This window comes from Equus asinus, chromosome X (genome assembly GCF_041296235.1).
Source record: "Equus asinus isolate D_3611 breed Donkey chromosome X, EquAss-T2T_v2, whole genome shotgun sequence".
NCBI classification, from domain to species: Eukaryota; Metazoa; Chordata; class Mammalia; order Perissodactyla; family Equidae; genus Equus; species Equus asinus.
In genome coordinates, this window is record NC_091820.1 from 123,774,881 (window position 1) to 123,802,548 (window position 27,668).

Genomic DNA, 27,668 nt, shown 5'->3' on the forward strand with positions numbered 1-27,668 from the left:
CATGAACTGCTCTTGCAACATGCGTCGTGCTTTCCTTGTGCTTTACTTTTGTTAATGCTGTTCACTTTTTCCTAAAATTTCATCTCTATAGTCTTTACAATTCCATCGTTGCCTGTAAAAATCCCATCTAGTTCAGGCTAAAGGCAAATATAAATGTGAAATAGAGACTTAAACAGAATTTCAGTTAGGAAAGTGTTCATTAGTTCCAAGTTCCACACATATTACCTTCCTATAGTATCAAAGAACACTGTTTGCATTGCATTAACCAGAAAGTATGACAAGGACTCTAAAATGGTGGCTAGTCGGTATGAGAATGGGACTAGGGCTCTGCTGTCGTGGGGCATAAAGAGAGCAAAATGGTCATGAATTTTGACTGCCTAATATATTCACAGCATTTGGCTAGGAACTTACATTCACTATCTCATTTAATCCTCAAAAACACAATCAGAGTTAAGGAGTACAGAGTTAGTGTTAAACACAGGCACAGAGAAGTCAAGTGACTTTGTAAAGGACAGAGATTGTTTAACCAATAGAGCTGGGAATCAAATTCATCTGTCTGTCTGTCTGTCTCCAAACTTGTAAACTCAGTACATTTGAAAAGAGGAAATTCTCCCTACAGAGTTCTAATGGTCCTCACTCATTCATGCAAGAGCTATTTCTTTGGATTCCAGGATGAATGTCTGTTCCTAACTCAAAGGTGAAAAAAAGAGGCCATGGCTTAGACATCAATGACACTTTGGTTTAATTGGAAAGGTGTATGTGATCACATAAGTAACCATGAAAGTAAAAATTATGATGATCTAGGAAGGAAGAAATAGGCTTCTCTGAATGTGAGATAATAGTTGTGGTGGTCTGGGACTATGTTAAATTAAGTGTTCAGAGAAGACCACTTGAGGAAGCCATATTTAAGTTGAGAAAGGAAAGATAAGTAGACATTTACTGAGCAAGGGATTATGAGTAGAGAGGACAGTATGTGCAAAGGCCCTGAGGCAGAAAAGAGCTTGCTGCATTTAAGAGAATGGAAAGACTTTGGGGTTGGCCAAGTGACTTGATTCAGTCGGTGGGTTGTGATAGTATGTGATATGAGTAAATGCCCTTGATGTTCTGGTGACCCACCATGAGAAGCACATGCCCCTTTCATCCTAGGCTCATAATGATAACACATGGAGCTGATCCAGCCTGGAGGTGAAGTCAAACCCAGCCAACTTACATCTGAAGCAGGACTGCCCAGCCAAGAACTGAAAACCCTAGTTCATGAGCAATGTACAGAACTATGAATGTAAAACTAAATGCTTATTATTATAGGTCACTGAGTTTGGGCATTACTGCAACAATAACTAATACAGACTTTTAACATAAAAAATGACCCTCACTAACACACACACACACACACACATACACACAATCTGCTGTTTGCTCTGCACTGGCTCATCATCAGGCTTGACTAAAGCAATAACAGGAAAACAATGACTAGGGGTCTATGCAGGGTGTGAAGCATGATTATTAACTGTAACAACGCTAGATGATGGGCAGCTAAGTCATAATTTTGTCATTGAATTTAAACCAGGCTGCCACTGTCGAATGCACTGCTCCAGGCTTTTTAATAAGCCCATTATACAACATAGTTCAGATATTCTGCAAAATGATTTCACTTGAAAAAAGGTAGGATAATAGCACAGTGCCATGGTAAAAAGAACTGCATTGACAAGCTACCACATACATGATCTTAATTTCTGGTTTAGAGAAGCCTCGGTCTTTTCTAGCACATTTTTTTCTTCACAGTCAACAAGATGCTGCCACTTAAAGGTATTATTTTTCTTCTTTCTATATAGCCAATGGATTTTATGTTGCTTTAATGCTTCCCACTTCTTAAGGGCTTTTGGGGAACAAATCTTTTTCTTTTTTTGTATTATTTGGTTGTATCTAATTTTTTAAATTCTTTCTTTATTATTATTTTTTTTTTTTGGTGAGGAAGATTGGCCCTGAGCTAACATATGTTGCCAATCTTCTTCTTTTTGCTTGAGGAAGATTGTTGCTGAGCTAACATCTGTGCCAATCTTCTTCTATCTTATATGTGGGATGCCACCACAGCACGGCTTGATGAGTGGTGTGTAGGTCCACGCCCAGGATCCAAACCCGTGAACCCCAGGCTGACGAAGCAGAGATTGCAAAACCAAGCACTATGCCACCAGGCTGGCCCCATTGGGAAACAGATCTTTTAACAGTGAAATTTTACTGCATGGACTCTAGGATGATATTGAAGAGCATCTAAGAGAAAATTACACTGATATATTTTGCCATTTGTTAATGATTGAACTGGTCTAACATCTAGATGTGATTTTATTAAAATGTATCTGATGTCACTTAAGCATTATCATAAGATAAGAATATAAATACATTCAAAATGAATTGTTCATGAAATCTGGAGTCCTTGCCACAGTGCAGGGAGTTCTTACTATAGGAAATTATATTTCTTGTTCTTAGGTATATAGGTTTGTAGAGGAGGAAAAACTTTTCCTCTACCCTCTTATGTTCTTTCCCTGAGTCCTGAATATTAAACAGACGAAAGCAAGATTAACAGGATAAAATGCATACAGGACAAATTTAATTTTAATTTTATGTACACAGAAGTTTCACAGAATAGAAGTGAAAACTCAAAGAAGCTGTTAGACTCAGAAGCTTGTATACCATTTTAACAAAGGGTGATAAATTATGGAGAAGTGACTAGACAAAGGAAAGGGTGTGAGTAGGGGTTCTAAGGGCAGTAAATTGTGGGAAGGTAAAATATGGGAAATTATGGAAGATAAAGGGTAATTTTAATAAGTTTGTACAGACTCATCTTGATGCTATCTTTCCATGTCTAATGATAAGGGTTGTTTTCTTCATCCTGGTACAAGAGAGGGGAGGATACACCTTCACAAAAGGAAATTTATGTCCTGCTTCTGGCAGATAGGGGAGAGGCAAAGAGCTCTTCTTGTGTTTGCTTTTTTCAAAATAATCTTTATGCCAAAGTGGCATATTTTGGGGTGGCATATTCTGATCCCCTACAGATTTGTAGAATTTTAGAACTAGAAGAGGCTTTAGAAATCCTCTAATCTAGTGTATCTTAAACTTTTGTGAGTCATTAATGACTTTCAGAATCTAGTGAAACCTATGAACTACCTCCCCACAAACAATTTCAAATAAAAATTTGGTATATACTTACCAGAAGTTCGAACCCCTCCTAAAATGTATCAATGGATGCCTTTTGAGCACATGAACTCCATAATACGAGCCCCAATTGTGTCACATGATAAATGAGAATAATTTTTCCTGTCCTTGTCCAGCTAATTCTCCAGTGCCCTACAAGCTTAGTGGCAGCCAAAAATACAATGAGAGGCTGGATGATTGCATGATTACTGTTTAAGTCATTAGCTTGCTTTTGATTAATTTCTTAATTTTTATTATGAAAAATTTAAACGGTCATAATTTTTAAAAGACAAGTTTAATGAGTTTCCTGTATCTGTCCCCAAGCTTCAATAATTGTCAACATTTGGCCACCTTGTTTCATTTATCCTTCCCCCGATATTTTTGACTGAAGTTCTTTAAAACAAATCCAAGGTATTATTTCGCCCAGGATTACTGCATTATGCATTACTAAATCATAAGGCTATGCCAGATCCCAGTTAATAGTAATTCTTGGGCCAATTAGTAGAAATCACCTAATTCCAAATTCACATTCAAATTTCTCTTAATTGTTTTGTTTAACACGAGAATCCAAATAACATCCACATATTTAATTTGCTTTTTATATCTAAGTATCTTTTGCTCAATAGTCCCCTCCTGACATCCCTTTTTATTGATTTGTTTTAAGAAAGAGGGGTTTTTTTCTTGAACAATCTCCCACATTCTGGAATTGGTCGATTACTTCCTTGTGCCATTGTTTTCTTTGTTCCTCTATTCCATGTATATCATAAAACCTAGGAGTTATAGATAGATGATGCTTTTTTTTTTTTTTGCTGTATTTTATTTAATAGAAAAGGGGAGCAAGAGTCTATGAGAATCCTCTCACCTTATAGAGAGTGAGAAAGACATATTATATCTTTTGATCCAAACTTTCCTTATCTCTTGTATAATATGGATTGTCTCATTACTTTGCTAGTTTATTTCTCTACTAAGGAAGAGAGGCCTTCCCTGATAAAGGGACCCACCATTTCCTACACAGGTCCTATTCTGAAGAGCGTGTAGGCTGTATTAAAATGTATTCCAAATCCTGCACTGAAACAATGGGTATGGAAGCATGTGGCACAATACCTAAGACATGGCAAGCTTGTAAATGTTATTTGGTGCTGAAGCAAAATAAATTTCTTCCTCACTCAAAATAATTGTATGTATAGTTATTAAAATAAATAATCATTATCCTGATTGAGGTAAACAAAATCCTCTAGAACACATCACAATATAAACTAAGATATAAGATATTCTCTGCATTGGGTATGGAATAAGAATACCAATTCCTATTCATTGACACAGACAATTTCAACTTCTAGAGAATTTTGTGATTGTCTGATACCCAAAAATTGATCATGAAAAACCAACCAACAAATAAATGACAACAAAGAATGTCAAAAGGCTGAAGGCTCAGCACACAACTTAGGAGGGTGGAGTCAGCATCTCAGTTAGTTCACATATAATAGTTGTAGGAAAAATGAATACTCCATGTAATTATCACATTTGTCAGCTTATTTACTTCAATGGCAATATATTCTAAAATACGTATTGAACACCCTGCTGTGAAGTATACAATGTTAAATGCGTCTCAGAGTAGATTACAATCTTAACCTGAAGAACATAAATAGAATTGATTTTTTAGTACTTTCTTGGGTAGAGTCAAAATTTGCTACTCAGAGAAAGCTAAAGATTATTATTATTATTACTATATAGACAAAACCCAATGAACCCTGATGTAAGGAATGCATTTGGCAGCCCATAAGCACTTCAGTCATCAGCATCTCTAATTTTGCAATTAATTGACCTTGTGATATCTATTTTATTGTATTTTTTGTTTGTGCTTCTCAAGCATGTTTCAAAGCTCCTTAAAAACAGAATGAATTGAGTGAATTAAGGAAGACAGGGGCTGTCTGATGATTCATTTGTTAACTTTTTAAAGCAATATTCTTAACATGCTCTGATAATCCTAGTGAAAAAAAAGTGAAAAGGTACAGTTTTCGTCCTTATCAGGCTTACTTCTTCGAATTCCTCATCAACTCATTCCTGGTGGCTGAGGGGAAGCCCCAGAGCTTCATGTGCTCTGAGCATAAAGCAGGAACCCCCAAGACTGACTTGGAGCCTCAAGACACTGAGGACGACACCTAAGAACTCTGTATGTTTCTGGAATATACTCCCACCTTTGTCTTCCACACCAGCACTCCCTGCCTCACCACCACGATCTATCCTGAGACCCTCATGTCAATCCCACAAAAAGCCCAGGAATCCTGGGACTGCATCAGCCACTAAACCATCATCCTCATAGGGCTTTGTATATCCTCTTTTCTAAGTCCATCTTCTAAGCCTCCCATCTCCTGCAAACCCTCCCACTGTGTTCTCTTCTCCTGTCTTTACAGAAAGATTGAGAAAGAAGTTCTTAATTCAAAAGATTATTCTTAAGGAAAACATGAAAGAGAGGACCTTGAAATACAGGTAGAAATTTTGTGGTCAGAAGTGGATGCAAAGTGTATTCCACACAAAGGGAATACAATGACTAGAGTATTGGGAAAGTGAATGCATACATTAAAGAGTGTGATTTGTATTTTAATGTTAAATATGAACTCAAATAACAGTTTTGATAATATTTATAGTGTATGAAAATTTAATTGACATGTGGATTATTATACCCACCACAGAATTAGTATCAGTGTATGAAACTGTATAAAGCAAGATAAAGAAGCCTACAAATCATAGCAAGAGAGCATTTATGACTTCACAGGGTCCAGTAAGAAGTTCTCAGTGCAGCTTGCATGCGTCCCTTCAGCAGTCACTCAAAGACAGCCTGCAAATGCTATGCATGCAGGGAGAGCACTGCTTGTCATTTCTCCATCATATCAATTGTATGAACAAGGTAAGGGTATATTTATATGTTTAATCCAAGTTGTGAGTCTGTTTCTTGGCATATTCTGCTCTGAGAAAACAAAATTATGACTATAAACTCTTTATTTCTCCTAGGATATTATATTTAATTTGTGAATAGTGTCCTCAATTGAAAGATCAATTGTGTATGTGTCGGGGAGGGGAAAATTTCCCCCCCATCCTTCCTGGTTCTTTTGGCTAGTCTAATAATTAAATTGACACAAGACAGATTAACAGGAGAAAAAACAAATTTTAATTTCATATGTACAGGAACCCGAAAGATATGAGGCTCAGAGAAGTGATCAGAGCAGGCAACTTTTGTACCTTTTAGACAAATATACAATAAATTTGTGAAGAACTGACAAGACAAAGGAACTTAGGCTTGGGTACTAATTAGTGAAGAAACTAAGCAGAGTTTGTTTACATAGCCTTCTCAGCCCTCAATTCTCCATCTCTGGTGATAAGGATGTCTCTCCAGCTCCTGGTACAGGGAGGGTACTTTTCACATGGAAGATTTATTTCCCACTTCCAGGGGGACGAAGAAGAGGGTCAGAGTGTTCTCGCACTGGCTATTCCTCAAGTAACTTTAATTCAATATAATCAACACGCCACTTTGGCATATTTTGGGGTAGCTTACCCTGAGCCCCATCATATGTGTCCCTAAATATCACAGGTGACTTTTTTTTGTTTTTGAGTGGCTTTATTTTATTAACTGCAACAGCATACACATAATGTAAGAAAAGGTCCATATATATGCATGTCACATTAATTTTTCAGTCTACCTACAATACTTGGTGTGTGTGTAGATTCGCCTGCACAGATGAATTTTTTGAGGTTTTCATACATTGCTTTACACTTTTGCGTTTAGTTTTTATTTTGGACAAATTTTATTACCTGTTGTCCGCAGTCACAAAGGGCAAGGAATGACAGGTACCGCCAAGGCTACTTGGTCGTTTAAACACTCAAAGTTTATTGATAAAGGGAAAAAGAATGAGGAGCAGGGATAAAGGGTAACAATAAATCGGTACTTACAACATCCACACCACAGTCAGCTGGGGTAGTCCCAATAGTTTGTACGGCGGGTGGGAGTGCCGATTGTCCGGGTCTGAGGCAAAGCATCCTTTCCTCAGTGAGACTTCCAATTGTTCTATGTCTGTGACTCCCTTTTATCCTAAAGTTTCTCTAGGTTTCAACTCAGGGTTTCAGACATTTGGATACTTTGAGTTATTTCTTCTTGTTCCCATGGATGGGGTGCTTCTATCTTTTTTGTTCCCACCAATGGGATGTTTCTAAAGTCCAGTCAGGTGCCCGTCAGGGTGGCCAGCCCAGACAAGGAACATGACGCAGGACATGTTCTTTGGAACTTGTGCCGTGGAGTCAGGGCGGAAGTGGCCATCTTTGGCCCCCAGCCCAGACACATTCCTTCAAGTAGGGCCCAGGCCCAGTGTCCTTGGAAGGCGGGGAGGTCAATGAATGTACACCTGTCAACCAAATGGTAATAAACTTTCAAAACACAATAATAAAGGCATCTTTGCTAGGGATTCAAATGGCACAGAGAGGTGCTTTATGATATTATTTTTATTCAAAAGCAACAATGCTGTGCAGCTTTAACCTCACACAAAGACAGATTTCATCATGAGAGTGTGAACACAATGAGCATTCACCTACACTTTAGGCAAAGCAGAGGAAGTTGCAGAGCTCAACATACTCTGCAATTAGATTGGGCACTATTTGTCTTTCTGTTTATACATACTTATACCCTCCATGAGACTTGTGCGTGCCTTGTGATGATTATTTATGGAACGAAGAAGGATATTATAATGAATAGGAGATAGAAAAAAATCTAAAACAAAATAAAACCTCTCTTTCCAATCCCTGATATTGGGAGAGGAAGCCGTTCAGAGAGTAGTGCAATATGGAAATCTCCAAGAAAAACCCTGCAAGTTACATCAAATTAGTATTTACATTTAAATGATTATACTGTTACGTCATCCTGAAAGATGGTTATCATAGTACAAAAGATATAAATAAGAGAGAAAAAGTATCATTCCATTTATAATCAATGGTCCCTGGAAGCTAAAATACACTTTTGGTCATGATTTGTAACTTGCATGAGAATAAGATAATTATATAGGGTACAAGCAGACTGCTTGATTCTCCCCCACTGCACGCCCCTTCTAAATTTATTTGAACCCTCTCTGTGGGTACAAACTGTCTCCACTCTTTGTGTAAAATCATAGCCAGGTCCTATACCATTATTATTATTATTATTATTATCATCATTATTATTATTATTTTGATTACTTTTAGATAGTAATAAGTTCTATGGTCACTATTAATCATAAAAATAAGATAATTTCAGTAATTAAAGTGTCCAGTCTCTTTTAACAGTCAAAATGCCAAACTATATGTAAAATTTAATCATGTTACTGTCTCAGATAAGACCTGCTTAAGTTGGAAAGCTTCTGGCAGCAAAGTGGAGCTGTGGTTGCCTTCTAAGCTGTTTCCCTGCCTTGAGAATCTTTTTCTTCACACCCATGCTTGCTCATGGGGCTTTACACATCTCTAGGGCAAAGGTGGGATGGAGAAGTGTGACTGTTGAGGATGTGAGAGTCTTACTTGAAGGGCAGTGTTATGACTTGGCCTTGATGCTATCTGGTCTGAGTGGCTATTGAGAGTTGACTCTTTCCTTCATGGGATGCATTTCATGTGTTTCCTTGAGATTCCTCCACAAAGAACATCTGACAACCACTCCTTCAACAATGGGACCTGGACAACCCCTCTCCTCTGTTGCTCCCATAAGACACACTCCCACTCCCTGCATCTGACAGTGCACCTCCAGCCTTTTTTGCTAAGGTTTCCCTGCTCCTGGCAGTTCTCTTGGACAGGATTGATGAGTAAATAAAAAGCAATAGGATATATTGGAGTACATGAGGAAGCCATTTAGTTTAAAACTAATTTGGCTTGACCTTGTTTTTCCAAAAAGGCCTGACGTGGCCTGTTGAGCATGCATTATACATCTGCTTTAAACACTTACAGTGTCCCATATAGAAAAATGATGCCTTAAAGATAGGGATGTATCTTCCTCCCATATCAGCATTTCTTTAAGGATGAGCATCTCTTCCTAGAAACTAAGGATTTATTACTGACCTCCTATGCTCACCTTGTGCCATTGACCTACTGACCACCGACCTGCTGTGCTTACCTCATGACTACTGACCTGCTGTGCCAGCTAAGCATCTCATGACAGTAGTAAAAGAGATATTCCTGTCATATGTAATACATGCTCTTTGTTCCAAGATGGTATATAACCACTCTATACACCCCACTTCTTTGGGGTGCCTCCTTCCTTGAAGAAGGAAGCCCCGGGCTATAGACCTCAGACCTGGCTTATAATAAACTCACCCCAATTTTGATTTATAGATTGATTATAGATTATTTGCGTTGATAGGGTCCTTTTCCAAATGACCCAGTAAGGCTCCCACTCATAGAGTCTGCATCTGGCCCAGGCAGGGAAGCATCCCTCTTTTCACCCTGCAGTCCCAAGGCGGGGACAATTTTCTCTTCCCATGCTCCTGCACTCTGCTACCATGGGCCCCTTTCCCCAGTTTCTTGCCTGGAGGCCTTGTGTAAGCTTGAATCAGAGTACAAGCTAGTGAAATATTTATGTGAAAAGAGAATTGATCCTTTTATAAAAACTAGATTGAATGCTTTGGAAAGGCATTATCAAAAATTGTTGAATTATGCGTAAGAAAAAAATGGCAAAAGATTAAAAGAATCCCCCCAAAATCAAGAAGTTCTCTGTATTCTGAGTTGCTTCACAGTGACTCTAAGATCTCTTTCTCTTTAAAGAAATCCAGACTAGAAGTGGTGGAGATTATATTATGAATGCAGTTTATACAGGACAGACAATGAGGAAATGCAACTAGCAGGCCTGCATGTAAAGAAAAAGCCTTGGCTCCTCAGCAAAAAGTTGGTAAATAAATGAATAGTTACATGTTTCATATTAAAATAAAATGCTTAATGTATGCAGATATCATTATTTATATGATTTTCTGTTTGAATCAGCTTTTTCCATCGATGGATCATCTACTTACCAATTCTGACTTTGTAAGAACAGAGTGCTTTCACTATACAGATAATACCCTTCCCTCAGGCTGTAGAATTAGGAAGAAAACCTGTGAGACAGAAAGCAAAAGACAAAACTCTCTCTTCAACTTGGCTTCTCCCTTGAGCCATCCTCTCATATCTGTCTTCCTTTTTATGCTCAAAATTCTAAGTATAGTAGTTTACATATATCTTCATATTTGCACTTCACATTCTCTCAAAAAGTCATGACAAGCCAGTTTCTATGAAGATAATTAATTACACCAAAATTTATAGAACTCAACACGTCCTCTCAATATTCTTTCACTTAATTATTTTCTGGAATACTTGACAGAGTTGACCACTCTCTTTCTTTAGTTCACTTGCCACCTGGATCGAGTTTTCTTCCAATTTCTCTGGATATTTATTTTCCCTATTCTTGAGTGTTGCTTATTCATGAACCCAACCCAAAATTCTTCACTTTAGCCTCTTTTCCTGTTGCTCACACTCATTGATTCACTCCATTATTTTTTTAAAATTTTTATTATTTTTTTTGAAGATTAGCCCTGAACTAACATCTGCTGCCAATCCTCGTCTTTTTGCTAAGGAAGACTGGCCCTGAGCTAACATCCGTGCCCATATTCCTCTATTTTATGTGGGACTCCTGCCACAGCATGGCTTGACAAGCAGTGCATAGGTCTGCACCCGGGATCCGAACCAGTGAACCCCAGGCTGCTGAAGTGGAACTTGTGAAGTTAACCTTGCGCCACTGGGCTGGCCCAGTCCATTGTTTTAATTCCCACTTCTAGAGTCATGCCAATGGCGTTTGTGTGCTTACAACTCAGAGCACTGTGCTTGGACATTGGCAGGAGTTCAATAAAAGCTTGTAGAATAAACTTCCAAATATAGTTAGCTCTGATTTTTCTCCTAATCTCCAAAACAACCTATTAGGGAGCTAATATAGGGCAGTGGCCAATAGGGTGGGCCGTAGGGTAAGACTGCTTAGGTTTAACCTTGGCTCAGGTATTAGCAAGTTGTGTGGCTTAGAGAAAGTTACTGAATTTTTCTAAAGCTCTTTTTCTTGATCTATAATAGAGAGATGATAACAAAACCTGCTTCATAAAGCCAGTTTTGGGCAATGTAATGCATGTCAAGGGCTTAGCAAAGTGCCTGACACATAGTAAGCTCTCTGTAAACAATAGCTTTAACTGCTTGGTAGATATTGCCTCACTGATGTCTCCTGAACACCTTAAATCTACCCAAAAGTTAATCCATTACCTTAAACTGAAAAAGTGTTTCTCCTTCTTTGTGGCCTACTTCAGTTAACAAAATTACCACTGTTTCAGCCACTGAGGCCAGTAATTGATTTCTGAGTAGATTTCTACTTCCTTCTCAATTCTCACATCTAGTGAGTTGCTTAGCCTTGTCCAGAAGAATGTTTTGTTAAATTGTTGACCTAAAACAAATAAATAGCCAGTTATTTTACCAGAAAAGTGGGTTTATTCAGAAACAGCAAAGAATTGCAATTTGGGACTTGCAGCGTATGGCCAACCACGCTGCAAGTCAGGAGAAACAAAGGAAAGGAACTTTCTTGTATGAAGCTGGGAGAGGCTCTTGTAAACGAAGAGTACATTAGAAAAGACTGGGAGTTCCAGGTATTGTGGTTTTCCATTGGCTGAGTTGTGGCCATTGCTGAGCTGTTGCTGGACAAGAAGGAATTTCTTTCTTCCTTCTGCTGAGGTAGTACAGTAGTATCACTTCCTGTCGGAGATGCAAGGTGCATCTCTTCCTGTTGGGATCAGTAGTGTGCCTTGAGTGACGTGCATGAAAGTTCTCTTTTCTGGCCTCCCAGCTCCATTTTAAATGAGGTTTCTGTTTAAGTTTCACAAAATTAGATCTTAAAACTGAGCTGTGTCCTTCTTTCTTTTCATACAGTCATCAGTTTGGGCCCTCATCATCTTTCATCTGGACCACTCTGATAGGCCTCTATTGGGATATTGTACTTGGATTGCCTTGTAGTGTGCTAGTCCATAATAATTTTTCTTTGTCTCTAACATATCCTTCAAACTGTTACTGACAATGTTTCTGCACAGTATTTTTAAATGAGTCAGAAACTTTCAATGGCCATTCACTGCCTAAAGAATCAAGTCCAGATTTCTAAACACTCAATGATCTGACCACAACCCACCTTTCCAGTCTCTTCTCTCACTGTGCAGGCTTCTCAGGTGCAGGCAGACAACCGATTCCCTGTACATTGCACACTTTCTCACATTTCCAGTCCTCTAGGCATTGTATCCTCTTAGTGTGGAACATACTTTGCTTCCATTTCTGACTATAGATTTCCTACCTATATTTCAAAGCCCATCACTTTCCTGGCCTTCTCCATAACAACCTTTTGTTTGGAATTAAGAGCTTCCTTCTCCAGCTTTCCATGATATTTCCTTAAAACACTTATTTTTCCATGTTTAATAGTAATTTGTGGGGCCGGCCCCGTGGCTGAGTGGTTAAGTTTGCGTGGTCTGCTGCAGCAGCCCAAGGTTTCGCTGGTTTGGATCCTGGGCACGGACATGGCACCACTCGTCAGGCCACGTTGAGGCAGCGTCCCACATGCCACAACTAGAAGGACCTGCAACTAAGATATACAACTGTGTGCCAGGGGTATTTGGGGAGATAAAGCAGAGAAAAAAAAAAAAAGATTGGCAACAGTTGTTAGCTCAGGTGCCAATCTTTAAAAAAAAGGAAATAATGAGTTAAAAAAATAATTTGTGTATATAGCTATCTCATCTAATAGATTGTATCTTTATTGAAAATTTTACTTATCTTGATATCAACCACAGGGCTTAACACAGTGGTGGATGGGTTAAAAAATGAATGAGTAAGTGTATGAATGTATTCTAGTATATAAATTAAATTACGAATAATGGTATTTTGAAATGCATTGTAAAATATGTGGCAGGAAAGACACAGTTTTCAAAATCATATAAAATGAAACCCAAAAGTTGCTAGTTAACACTGACCTATTTATAATCTACATAAATTTATTGGTTGAAAAAATCAAGACCAGAGTTCAAATGAGTTCAAATTAGGCTCATTTTGTGTGGGAGGATTCATATATTGCTGTTATAGTGGTAGAAATCATGTAGAACATCCTAGTGACTATAAGAGAATTATTCCAGGTTCCCTCCATCTCTCCATTTTCAGCATTCACTGCCTTCTGACCCCTCCTCTTTCAGGCCTATCCCATTTCTGGCAGTTTCTTCCTCTCTGTATAAGCCCTACAGGTTCGCAACTCAGGGGATGGTCCACCTGACACTTTGATTTGGTTTTTCCTTTAGATATATCCCCTTGCCTCCACACAACACAACCTTGGGACAAGCAAACTGTGTTCAACTCAAATTTCCAGAAACAAACTCTTCTCCAGAAACTTGGTACCCTGTCTTCCCAAAGACAGGTAAACTAGAAAAAGAGGTCGAACGCTACAGACCGGAAGTATTCCATTCATAACACTTCAATCACTTGTTTCTTTTTAATTGTGGTAAAAAACAAATAACATAAAATTTACCAGTGCAGTAGTGTTGAGTATATTCACATTGCTGTGAAATAGATCTCCAGATTTTTCATCTTGCAAAGCTGAAGCTCATTACACCCATTAAACATACCCATTAAACAAGTCTCTATTTCCCCTGCCCACTGCCTGTGGTAACTACCATTCTACTTTCTGTTTCTATGAATTTGGCTACTTTAGATACCTCATATAAGTGGAATCATACAGTATTTGTCTTTTTGTGACTGGCTTACGTCACTTAGCATAATGTCCTTAAGGTTCAACCATGCTGTAGCATGTGATAGGATTTCCTTCCTTTTATTGTTTTTTTTGACTGAGGAAGATTCACCCTCAACTAACATCTGTGCCAGTCTTCCCTTATTTTGTATGTGGATCGCCACCACAGCATGGCTGCCAACAAGTGGTATATGTCCACACCCAGGAACCAAACCCGGGCCGACAAAGCAGAGTGCACCAAACTCAACCACTAGGCTGTGGGGCAGGCCCTGATTCCTTTCCTTTTTAAGGCTGTATAAGATTCCATTGTATGTATATACCACATTTTGTTTATCCATTTATCTAGCAAAGGACATTTGGGTTGTTTCCACCTCTTGGCTATTGAAAATAATACTTCTATGAGTTTGGTATGCAAATATCTCCCTGAGACCCTGCTTTCAATTCATTTGGATATATACCCAAAAATGGGATTGCTGGATCATTTGGTAGTTCTAATATTCATTTTTTTTGGAGGAAGATCAGCCCTGAGCTAACATCTGCCACCAATCCTCCTCTTTTTGCTGAGGAAGACTGGCCCTGAGCTAACATCCATGCCCATCTTCCTCTACTTTATACGTGAGATGCCTACCACAGCATGGCGTGCCAAGCAGTGCCATGTCCACACCCGGGATCCGAACCTGCAAACCCCTGGCTGCTGAAGTGGAACATGCGAACTTAACCACTGCGCCACCATGCCGGCCCCTAGTTCTAATATTAATTTTTTAAAGATTCAATCACTTAAGCTTTTAAAAAGAAAGATGGTGCATTTAAATATTTTTATAACCATTTAGGTTTGCTTTTTGAATTGTTGCAAGAAAACATTATTCTCAATTTAAAGAGCAGAGTGTACTTAAAAATAACTATTTAGGCTTTTGAAAAAATATTTTTCCCCATTTCATCTGCAGTCATCCTTCTGTGCGAGATAAACAATCCTTAAATGCTCAAAAGAAGAAAATTCTTTTCTGTTCCTTGTCCCATAAATCAGCAATAGGTCAGAGTTGTTGATTAATAAACCCAGATTATCTCCTAACAATAAAAATATACACACCTATATATAGACCACAATCACTCTGTACCTGATTCTCTCGCAGAAGTCAATGTTTGTGAGTGTCTTCAACATACTCTGGAAAGTAAGATAGTGGGTCTGATAGTGTGCTGGAGCTGATTGGCACCGGTTCCTGAAAGGACAACTGCCAAGAGCTGACTGGATGTTTAGTGACACAATGTTGGTGGCTTGGAACTGACTGTGAGAAAAGTGTTTACACAATAGAAATTGGTAAACACTTCAAATCAGGATTTTTTATTTATTTACATACTTTTTAGAGAGCCAGTTGTTAACTATTTACCAGCATACCACTAAGTACTAAGGAACTTTCAGTTCACTGTCTTGGAGATTAGTAAAATGTGTCCTTATGTAAAATAGATGAGAGTAAGAAAGGAACCTTGATTAAAATTGAATTAAATGAATTAAATGTCCTGGAGGAGGATGAGCTTCCTTGCCATAAATAGAAGTTTCAGTTTGGTTGTTTTTTTAAAAATTAAAATAGAACATATTTAAAGTACTTACGAAATATACTACTAAATTTTAAGAGGCATTTTTTCATAAATGTTCATCTGATATTATATACCAATACATCCGAAAATTGACATAAACATCTAAAAATTAACTATTACCCAACAAAATTAAATTTTCTGCAGCAAAAACAAATTTATAGACAAATTTATTTTCTTAAGTTTGCTAAGTTGTATTATTTTACCATAGAAGATATATATACATATATATATATATATATATATATATATATTTTTTTTTTTTTTTTCAGAAAGATTAGCCCTGAGCTAACATCCACCACCGATCCCCCTCTTTTTGCTGAGGAAAACTGACCCTGAGCTAACATCTGTGCCCATCTTCCTCTACTCTATATGTGGGATGCCTGCCACAGCGTGGCGTGCCAAGCGGTGCCGTGTCCGCACCCAGGATCTGAACCAGCGAACCCCGGGCTGCCAAAGCGGAGCACACAAACTTAACTGCTACACCACTGGCTGGCCCCTAGAAGATATATTTTTGATATTTTTTTCTACTTAAAAACAAAAATTAAAGCTCTAGTACTCCATGTGTCTTTAGAGGAGTGACTATTGAGCCAGTGTTTGCAGTAACAATCATAGTTTACATCAAAATCCTTTCCTTAACCGATGCCTGGAGTCTATTAACCTGCTATAAGAATCTGTTGTGAGACTCAACAATGTGGCGTTTGATAGTGATCTCCCTTTCACAATACAACGATGCACAGTCTGATTAGAAAGTCACTCTTTGGGACAATAAAAGCAATGTTCAGATTATTTGTTTAATCAAAGCCATGTGGAAAAGAGCTGTAAAAAAATCTCACTGAAAAGAACCTTGCATAAAGATGGTCTAATTATGATTTGTGTCTATACTTCAGTAAACATTCAATGGATATATTTAATTTTAGTTTATCTACATCCACTCATTCTCTTTAGGCTATACCAATGTACGATGAAGTTAGTATGATGCTGACTGCAGAATATTTATCTTCCAACCCTCACTTCAGACAGCACTCTTCGGAAGACCATCTCTGACCCACCCTGGTGTACCTCTAACAATGCTTTACTTCATAACTTCATTTTAATATTTATCACCCAATTGTGCATTACACGCTTGACTGTCTCCTTCTCTAGGAGATTTTGAGTCCTTAGAGGAAAGAAAGAAATTTTATTTTCATATATATATATCTCCTAATGCTATTAAAATTCCAAGGACAGAGTCACTGTCACTTAAATGTTTGTGGAATGACTGCCTGAAAGAATGAAGGGTTCCATACCATCTAAATGACTAAACCTCAGATTGGAAAATAACTGCTCATTCTTTATCCTGAAAATTTTTCCCAGAATTCTCAAATGGCTAATTCATTTTGGGGGAACAAGTCAGATACCTTTTGGAGCGTGCAATCATTTTCCTGGCATGGTTAATATCCTGAGATAATTATGACTTTATGGTTCCATCATGAATAGGGGTCCTTTTCGGGACAGGATCTTGGAATTTTTGAAGCTGAAATGCTGCAATTATCAGTATTGCAGTTCCTGCACTTTACACTGACAAATGGAATTTGACTTTGCAGAAGGCTTCTTTTTAGGGTGGGATCACTCTGGGGAGCCTGATCAGTCATTCAGATGCTAGGCAAGTGTGAATCCAGAGCTACTGCAGACCAGAATTCTAAGTGTTGTTTAGTAATATAAATTGGGTGTCTTTTTAACCAGATTATGCCTATGCAGAGTCACATTCTGGACTAAAAGTGTCCTATGCCTGAGATCATTGTCAAGTTTGAGAGATGCCCATAAATACTCCAAAAAGTTCTCAGGAAATCAGGGGGCATATGGTGGTCTTATCTTCTCTTGGCTTACCACTAAAGGAAAACCTGTGACTAGAAATTAGACTGAGTTTGATCCCACACAACCTGGATTGAACTATAAGAGGTCTATATGGTGTAATTTAAGTTGGGAATAGGCCAAATCTTGGCCAAATGCTGTATATTGTGATGGTCTTGTTCAGGCCACAGGGTCCAGAGTTCCTTCTATAGAGATGGGTGAGGGATTCCCTCTGACAAATTGAATATCCCATCTCCATCATCCAGAGGCAGAAAATGAGTTGTGTGTTAGGGGAAAGAATTTCCTCCTTTCTCTGTGGCAGGAGTCATTCCATATGGGTTTTGGGGTGTGGCGAGGAGGCATGCCAGGGCTCCCCACCAGGAAGATGCTGAGATGCTTAGAATGGGTTCATGACCAGTAAGCAGTCTTGTCTGGGAGTAGGTATAAGCTGTTTTCTATGTAGGGTCTTCCCTAAGCTTCCAGCAAGGTCTTTACAAGGCTCACCTTCATGTGATCTGTGCTCTGAGAAACTCAATGGAGCAGGGTCCTGTCCTACAACCTGGAGTTGGAGGAAGAGTGACCATCTACAGTGGAGGAACAACAGCTGTGACCACACACCCCTCAGTGTTATCAGCAGCAACAGAGGCCTGAGGACAACAGATGTCAAAGGGCAAGCAATGAAGCAACATGTCCCAGAGCACAGGTGAGCAGGTCCCATGTGCAATGCTCAGGAATACTTAATGATGACTCTTTGAGTGGGCTGAACTCCAGCAAATAAGGATGGGTAAGTAATTACGCCATGATGATTTGAGCATGAAAAGAAGTGTAATTTTATGTTTTGGCATTGGCTCTTGAGAAAGGTGACACACAGTTACATTACTTGTTATATAGTAGTCCCCTCTTATCTGCAGGGGATGCGTTCCAAGACCCGCAGTGGTTGCCTGAAACTGCAGATAGTACCGAACCCTATACACACTGTGTTTCATCCTATACATACATACCTATGAGAAAGGTTAATTTATAAATTAGGCTCAGTAAGAGATTAACAAAAATAATAATAAAAAAGAACAATTATAGCAATATATTTTAATAAAAGTTATATGAATGTGGTATCTCTCTCTCCCAGTCCAAACCTATTTCTGAATCTGTGTAACAATCCCTTATTTGCAGTAACTTGGTGTCCTGAACGGAACCGAGTGGGACAGTGCCATATTTTATCACAGTACTCAGAACGGTGACAATTTAAAACTTATGAATTGTTTCTTTCTGGAATTTTCTATTTAATATTTTTGGACTGTGGTTGACCTCAGGTAACTGAAACTGCAAAAGGCGAAGCTGTGGATGGGGAGAGATTACTGTATTACTTTGTCTTCAGGTCCTCAATTTTATCTTATGGCTATTGGGATTTAGTATTACTTTAAGTATATGAAATACTATTTTCTTTGGGGAGTTATTTTCAAGGAATAATTCAGCTACCAAAAAATTCTGGCTTCGTCCTCTGACCAACAGAAATTTGCTTATAAACATTTCCTTTGTTATAGACAAAACCAAGAATTTGCTTTGGTGTTAAAAGTTCTCTCTTTCACACATGTATTTGAGTTCAAGGGTTTAGGCTGCTCTGGGACCTGACTTCCTTGCACTTATGTTGATCTGCTAAGCAATTACCATGTCCGTGAGGCTTCCGGTAGAAACAATAGATGTAGAGCTAGAGAGGAAAAGTGTTTCTTCTGCTTCTGACATGATGGTGCAGAAGAGAAAATTGGTTTTCTTTAATGTAGCCCCAAGCATCATATAACAAAACATTATCAAATTAAATACTGACCCTAGTTGGATGATTTCTTTCTGAGTTATAAGTTGCTATTTAACCATGGATAATCATAACTTTCATAAAATCTAAAGTATGTATTTATAACACACCACTTTTTACTAAAAACAGTTATTAAAATGCTACAATGGTTCTTTGATAAAACTGCCACATGGAAAATGGCACGTTAATCCTTAAAACTGCTTTTTGTTTAATTTGGTTGTTTGGCTTTTACTATATCAATATTTAAGTCACTGAATAAAGTGAACTGACAACTGTGGGGCCAGAAATAAATTATTACTGTGTTTTCTACACAAAAACTCAACTTGAATCGTTAAAATTTTAGCTAAAATCATCATAAAAACAACATTAAGAATGAAAGCATTTAAAAAATAAATACGTTGTTGGCACTTTTTTTTTTTACCTTTGCTGTGTTGTCTGCAAAGAAATGGTTTTTAAATACTTCAAAACTATAGTCTGGGCAAACAAAGCCAAAAGGTCAATTTTCTCTCATTCCCCAGGCAACTGTGCAGGCTGTTTCAGGCATTCTGCTTGTCTGCTCTTTCCTCCCAGCACCATGGCTAAAATGAACCATAGATTTAAAAATCACAAATGTAGTAGAGGAATAGCTGCTAAAAGTCAGGACACTGAGTTAACATTGTTTAATTTCTACTTCCATTCTCAGTTTCAGAGAAAGCAAAGGAAGATGCATCAGAGATACCACAAACCAAGTGGTTGCCATTTTAAAAAAGAGAAGAATAGATTTCAGCCAGGCACAAAGGTCTCCATAACAACAGTGAATTTAGATCCAAATCAACATCATTTATGCAACATTTTATTGCAAAAGATCCATTCCACTAGTCTGCCTAGCAAATTCTAATTTTCTAATTTTCCATTTCTTTGTCCTGAACTTGTACCTGGATACTCAGCTATCTGTAGCTCATTATTAAAAATCCTGGAAAATTGTAAAATAATTTAAAAACTGAATTTAAGACTTTGATTCCTTGATATTCAAAGGGAAGAGAGATTGAAGATTGTTTAGAGTTCATATTTAAAGCCAGTTTAGTTTCAAAGATGGACAGTTGTTTAACAGACATGAGTTTATTCAAATTATTTCATTTTTTGAAAGGAGATTGCAATTCAACAGAAGTAAAAAATGTGCTTGGTTGGTAAAATGTAACCAAGCAAAGGCTCACAGAAAAGAGAATTTGTTTGGATGCTGATTTAAAGCTAAATTTTATATACTCATGTCCGCCCATCCACCCATACCTAGCATTATTATACTACCTCAAAGAACTCCTTTGAGTGTTCTTTTTAGCCAAGACTTGCACAATCATAAATTCAGCAAAATATTTTCAACATGTCTTACTGAACTGTATACTAAATGGATTCCAGGTTCATATTTTATAGCTAAATAATCTGATGCAAGATATTTAAAACAGAGGTAACGTACATGCACCAATGTAATTAGGCTGCTGTGAGGATTAAGACGATACTGTAAAATTGTTTTTTAATTCTATAGCAATATATGAATATAAATTGTTAAGATGATATTTGATGTTGTTCAAAGAAAACAGTGCTCATTTGAAAAGACTTGTAAAGACTTGTATTTAGTAGTATTAGCTTAAATAAGAATTAAACAAAGTGACTTTTAAAAATTAGGTTTTGATTATAAAATAAGACAATCTTGCTATAAAAGTATTTGAATAGTATACTTTTATAAAGTAAAGGGTAGTTCTTATTCCACACACTTCCAACCACAATCCCACTGTCCCTTAATATGTTTGTTCGTCCAGTCCTAAATCATTTTGCTTGATTTAGGTAGTGATTGACTTTCATTTGCCTTTAGGACAATTTTGCAAGACAGCTTCATGGGTGCCTATATTTCCTGTGTTAGTGCATATTTGAGAAAATTTCCTATTGCCTGCAATAGAGGCAAATGCCTCTGTTATGTAACCCCAGGGGGCATTTTTCACCTAGAATGGGATGTGCATGGTGCCTCCAGAAGAACAACTTGCCTTGCATTCTCTGAGAACACCATGTGAAGATGAAGGCAGAGATCAGGGTGATGCAACAGAAGCTAAGTGTGGTGGTTAATTTTATATGTCAACTTGACTGGGCCACAGGGTACCCAGATATTTGGTTAAACATTATTCAGGGCGTCGCCATGAGGGTGTTTTTGAATGAGATTACCACTTGAATAGGTGGATTAAGTAAAGCAGATTACCCTCCCTAATGTGGGTGGATCTCATCCAATCAGTTGAAGACCTGAATAAAACAAAAGGGCTGAGCTTCCCTGAATAAGAGAGAACTCCTTCTGCTTGACTGTTAGGACATTGATCTTTTCTGGCCTTGGACTTGGACTGAAGTATCAGTTCTTCTTGGATCTAGCCTGCTGGCTTATGGACTAGAACTTACACAGTCAGCTATCTTGCTTTCTCAGGCCTTTGGACTCAGACTGAAACTACACCATTGGCTCTCCTGGGTCTCCAGCTTGCCAACTCACCCTGCAGATCTTCGGAATTCTCAGCCTCCATAATCACATGAGCCAATTCTTTATAATAAATCTGTCTGTCTGTCTGTCTCTCTCTCTCTCTCTATCCATCCTGTTGGTTCTGTTTCTATGGAGTACCCTAACTAATACACTAAGAAATACCAAATATTGCCAGCAAACCACCAGAAGCTAGGGGAGATGCCTGGAACAGATTATCTCTCCCAGCCCTCAGAAGGAACCAACCTTGCTGACACTTTGATCTCAGACTTCTACTTTCCAGAACTGTAAGAAAATACATTTCTCTTGTTTAAGCCACTAAGTTTTTGGTAAACAAATGTACCTTCTGAGATTAAAAACAGTAGAAGAGAATTTAAAAACTAGCCTGATATTTTCCCCCTTGTAAAAAAAAATGACTTTTCCAGTGGAGAATTGTTGTAGGAATAACAACCACCCATAGGTTAATGCCTTGTTCTCTCACTTCCATTTCTATTGCTTTCTTTTAGTGGCTTTTATTTCTTTGGGTTTTTTTCCTTGTCTATTCTGTTTCCTCATACCAGTCCTCTTTTTTTCCAGCACTATCCATTCTGATTCTTGATGCTTCTAATGTGGTTTCATTTCAGCAATGACTTTATTTTTTCCTATTTTTACATGAGCTTTGCCAGCTCATTGTTATCTCTTTAATTCCTTCTTTATCTTATGATTTCTTCTTTAATTTCATTTTTTTTCATGATTGGAAATTTCTCAGTGCTATTAAAGAATATGCCTAACTTTTTCTTACACATGTGGGAGTAATTCTTATTTCTAGAATTATACTTTCTCTGCTTTTTGTATATTATTGTTATATTACTTTGTTCTCTTTCTTATTTCTTTAATTTTTACTTTTTTTCAAGTGTCAACCTGTTATCACACAAAAATGGAGTTATTCTACCTAATGCACATAAACAAGTCAATTAAATATGGCATCAGCTTTTGGGAAAAGAGATCAGCTTTATTTTGTGAGATCAACCTGCAGAGAGACAGGGGGCATGTGCCCTCGGATCTGTCTCCCTGATTCAGGATTTGGGGCAAAATTTAAAAGGTTAAAGAGAACAGGCTGGCATGCAGAAATGCTGGCACGACAGGTTTTGATTGATGGGCTTCAAGCATTTGTGGTAAGGTTCTCAACATTTATGATGAAGTGGGGAAGGAATTTTAACACTGGATCTTCCTGAATGATGGACGCCTTTTTCCTAGACATAACACAGTTGTAGAAACCTTTTTAAAATTTGTCTCTCTTCCCTGAAATAATTCAATCATGATTCATGAAATCACATTTACTGTCATAACATTTTAGAACTGTTGAAAGCTTAGAACGTGCAGCCTCTCCCCTCAACTCCCCAACTGAACTTGGAGGGAAAGTTTCCATTATTTATCTCAGTATCCCTAGTGCTTTGTGCAGTATTCAACATACAGTAATAGTTTAATAAAGAATAAGTGAATATTGAAAGAATGAATGAAACATGAGCAATGCATTTTTAGAAGATGAAAAAAAAGTCAATACCATAGTGAATTGTGTGTACTATATAAGGTTTTCAAAATAGTGATGGAAAATAAGTATTTATCTTCCCCTGACACCATATTGGAATTTTCCGTAATTTCAGCCATAAGGTTCAAAAGATGCAAGACTACTTTTCTAAACTTCCTCGGTTCATAATTTTAATTCTTGCATGTGTTATTTTCATCTTTCTCAACAATATCAAAATCTGTGCTTTCCAGATTTAAGTATCTCCAATTTTCAAATAAGGAAGCTGAGGCCAAGAAAATCAAAGTAATTGTGGCAGACTCAGTGCTAGAATTCAGGACCTCTCTCTCTCCAATGAGAAGGCCCTGCTGCTTGTATGGAATAGCACTGCTTCTTATAGCACAGAGGGCATGATAGAGCATCCATATTGGAATGGCTGCTGCTTAATGAGCTGGTGTAAGGCAGGAGAAACTGTAACAACAGACAGATAATGAAACAATACTTGGGGTCACGGGGAAGAACATAAGCAGAAAATAACTCTTTTATATTCAGTAATCGTAGATGGAGTTGCCCTCTTGATAAAGGAGACAGTGAGAGACAACGAAATAAAAGTCGCTGTCAACAGCTGTCAAGGTGACTCGGAATGGACAGTATTTACAACAAAGTTCTTACTGATGGTGTCTGTTTTCCATATACTAATGTCGAAATTAATAAAAGACATCTGAACTAAATTAGAACGAGAAGGCCTGTAGGGGGAGCTCTCACTCCCATCATCCATCAGTTACACCAAACGCGAAGAGAGCAAGAAGCTTGGACCTCGGTAGGGAAGTAAAACTACTTTACTACTGAAGGAAGATGCCTCTCCCCACCTGGCAACAGCCCAGCCAATGAGAAACACCACAACTCAGCCAATGAGAAGCGTTGCCGCCCTGAACTGTTACTTTCCCCCAATGGCCTTTCATTTAGAACAGCCCTCTCTACTCCTCCTTTTTCTCTATAAAAGCAGCTCTTCTCCTTTGTTTTCTGGATTTGCCTATGGTTTGTCATAATATGCACATCTCAAATTGCAATTCTTTTGGTTATTCCCGAATAAACTCATTTTGAGGATAAAAATAACAGGCAAATTTGCTTTTTAAGTTGACGCTAGATATTTTATTTTTGCTAATTTCTAATTCTTGAGTAGCAGCACTATCTGTAACACATAATGTATAGCAACTGTCACATCAATCAAAAACAACAAAACAATAAAAAACAACTACTTGGATCCAGAAATGTCTTTTCATTTACTACATACGAGACCTTGGATATTCTTTTTCTTTATTTAATCCTGGATTTTCTATCTGTAAAATAATAACAATATCTTTTTTACAGATTTGTTACAAGATGAATAATGTGGTAGAATATTAAAAATTATTCTACAAAGGTAAGATATTATTAAAGTCTCTCTTTTACTCTTTCTTTCCACATATATATGTGGTTTAAATACGTTGCCTTAAAATCTTTGAGATATTTTACTAAGTTTTGTTAATTACAAAATATGTTAAAGAATTTTTCTAGTATTCAAATAATAACCAGTACCTAAAAGCAGAATCACACTCTACACTCTTTCATATCTTAATATCACTTTTAAATCAATCAATCAATCAAGTTTTGAATACCATAGAAGAGAATATTGAAATTTACATATTTTCACACATACTGTGGATAATTCATATGCCACAGTTTTATGTAGCTAATAATCACTGTGTTACAGAAATAGATGTTTCATTCAGCAACACCACCTCTATATTTATTAAGGAGATATTGTGGCATTTGATAAGAAGCTATACGAGTCTGTCATCAAAAAGAAATAAGAGATCAGTTACATCAAATTACCTTGAAACCTGAAGTAATGAAATTTATTTCCTCCAATTTCATATGAGGATGCTGATCCTCTTGTCTGTTTTCAATAGTGTATAATGTACTGCAATGGGAATTATTTTGCTACAACAGTGTTAAAATCTGGAGCCTTGAGTCTAGGACAGTAAATGAACACACGGTTGAATCGCCATTCTTCTTCCTTCCTTCACAACAATGTGAAGAATATTTAGCATTAGTCAAATATCAAGAGAAATCTGTCTTGTTATCTTAAAATTAATAACCTAGATATAAATTGTAAAGGATTATCATTCTAAATTTGCAGATTTTCAAATTGCTGCAGTTGAAGATTGACTTAAGCGAAAAGTGACAAAGACAAGGAGAAAAGTGACGGAGACTAAGATGTGCATCGATGGGGTAGACGAAATTGATGCCAGGAATGGTCTGGAAGAGAAGGCAATCTAATATTTCAGCCCACTGGCACACGAATACAAAATCAGGAAACTGTTGACGAGTATTGAGCAGCAACCCAGCAACTTAAATGTATAACTGAAAAGAAAAGGCAAAGACATCTGGAGAGTAGATTGAAAGTGCATTTGTCAAACGAATAAGAAAGCATGTTTATTGAAAGTGACATGGACCTCCAACGCTACTTCATTTCTGTGGTAACACAGAGACTTCCAACAAAGTGAAACAGCACCCGTGACTCCACAGCCTCTTGTACTTATCCAAGCAAACAATAAAAAAAGCTTTTCCACAAAGTCTGATTATTTACAATTACGATATAAAGCATCACTGTATACACTATGGGTTTAATATGAAATAAGTAATCCCATTCGGAAGAATTGTATCGTATAAACATGAAAATATGTTGAAAGAAAAAAATTAAAAATTTAATTAACAAAATGTAATGATGTTGGCCATCATGACGGCTGCATTGTTTTGATTTTTATCCATCAGACAGTGAATCTCCATTAGACAAAATCAGAGGACTGTGAATAAAGCAAATATCTTGAAAGAAATTATGTCGAGGTACTTTATCATAAAGTGTGGAATTTTTTGTGAATTTTGAGGATTATATGTTCCCCAAGCATACAAGTACACAACAGAAACTTCAATGTTTAGAAAGGTGATTTTCATTTCAAAGGTACATATTTCGGAGAAAAAGAAGAAATAGTTTGGTCCTTAATTATGTAACCATACTCTTTTAAATGTGTTCAATGCCCTTTCCGTACTCTGTTAATATATTCATTTAATTAGTTCTCTAAAATCTAAAGCTTACGTAGTTACTAATTAAATTGCAAAATATAAAAGTATATGGTTGAAACTTCGTTTAAAAATGATTAGTTAAGGGCCGGCCCAGTGGTGCAGTGGTTAAGTGCACACATTCCGCTTCTCGGTGGCCCGGGATTCGCTGGTTCGGATCCCGGGTGCAGACATGGCACTGTTTGGCAAAAGCCATGCTGTGGTAGGCGTCCCACATATAAAGTAGAGGAAGATGGGCACGGATGTTAGCTCAGGGCCAGTCTTCCTCAGCAAAAAGAGGAGGATTGGCAGATGTTAGCTCAGGGCTAATCTTCCTTGAAAAAAAAAGATTAGTTACTTTACATAATATGTCAAAAACACCGTATAGGTTAGAGCACATAATAGGAGCTCCATAAATATATTTTTATGAATGAATGACTATTATGCAGTCACTAAAACACTATGTCCTCTGGCAAGTATTTAATCATATAGAAACATGGTTGTAATGTATTTCTGAATTTTAATTCTAGTTAATTCTGAGCATATAATTATAGAAAATTTTAATTTTTTTCTTTTACATTTTCTTGTTCTAAAAAGTCCACCAAAAACCAAATTATTTTTAAAATATGGGAATATGATTTTTAAGCTATTATAAAATATAAAATATAAGATCCAAACTGCAAAAATATTTGTAAAGTGTAATGTGTTTAACTGAAACTAGCCAGAGGCACAATGAGACTGGCTGTCAAGCGTATCTGCTTTGCTGAAATCTCATTGCTAGCGTTTGACTTATTAGGTAGGCTGGCAAACCAAATTTTGACAAAAGGCTATAAAAAGACTGAGAAAAGTCATAAAGACTTAGGGTAGCTCAGGAGGAGGTTAGGGGCATGTGTGAGAGAGAAGACGCTGATGCTGAAATGATAAATGCCATTATCAGGTGAAATTTGGGAAACTAGAGAGATTTTTAGAAAGTTTAACTGCGTGACGTGATATAATCTCTTCTTATCTCCCCAAAACTTTAGTAAATATCTCCATTCTTCTTCAAAGGTTAATTGAGGAGGCGGCCCCGTGGCCAAGTGGTTAAGTTCGCGTGCTCCGCTGTGGCAGCCCAGGGTTTCGCCGGTTCGGATGCTGGGCATGGACATGGCACGGCTCATCAGGCCATGCTGAGGCAGCATCCCACATGCCACAACTAGAAGGACCCACAACTAAAAGTACACAACTATGTACCGGGGGCCTTTGGGAGAAAAAAGGAAAAATAAAATCTTTGAAAAAAAAAGGTTAATTGAAAAAAACGTCTGTATTGTTTTACATTATCATACATTTCATACATTGCCAACATAAATTCACAAAGTGCAGAAAAGAATCTACC

General features: G+C 37.4%; 1 long non-coding RNA gene across 1 annotated transcript; it reads left to right on the forward strand.

The window, feature by feature from the left end:
* The first annotated feature begins 15,840 nt into the window (after nt 1-15,840).
* On the forward strand, nt 15,841-26,282 carry LOC139042785 (uncharacterized). The gene is made up of 3 exons (XR_011499889.1): nt 15,841-18,098; nt 24,566-24,617; nt 25,377-26,282. It is a non-coding gene; the product is annotated as an uncharacterized lncRNA (long non-coding RNA).
* The last annotated feature ends 1,386 nt before the right edge of the window (nt 26,283-27,668 follow it).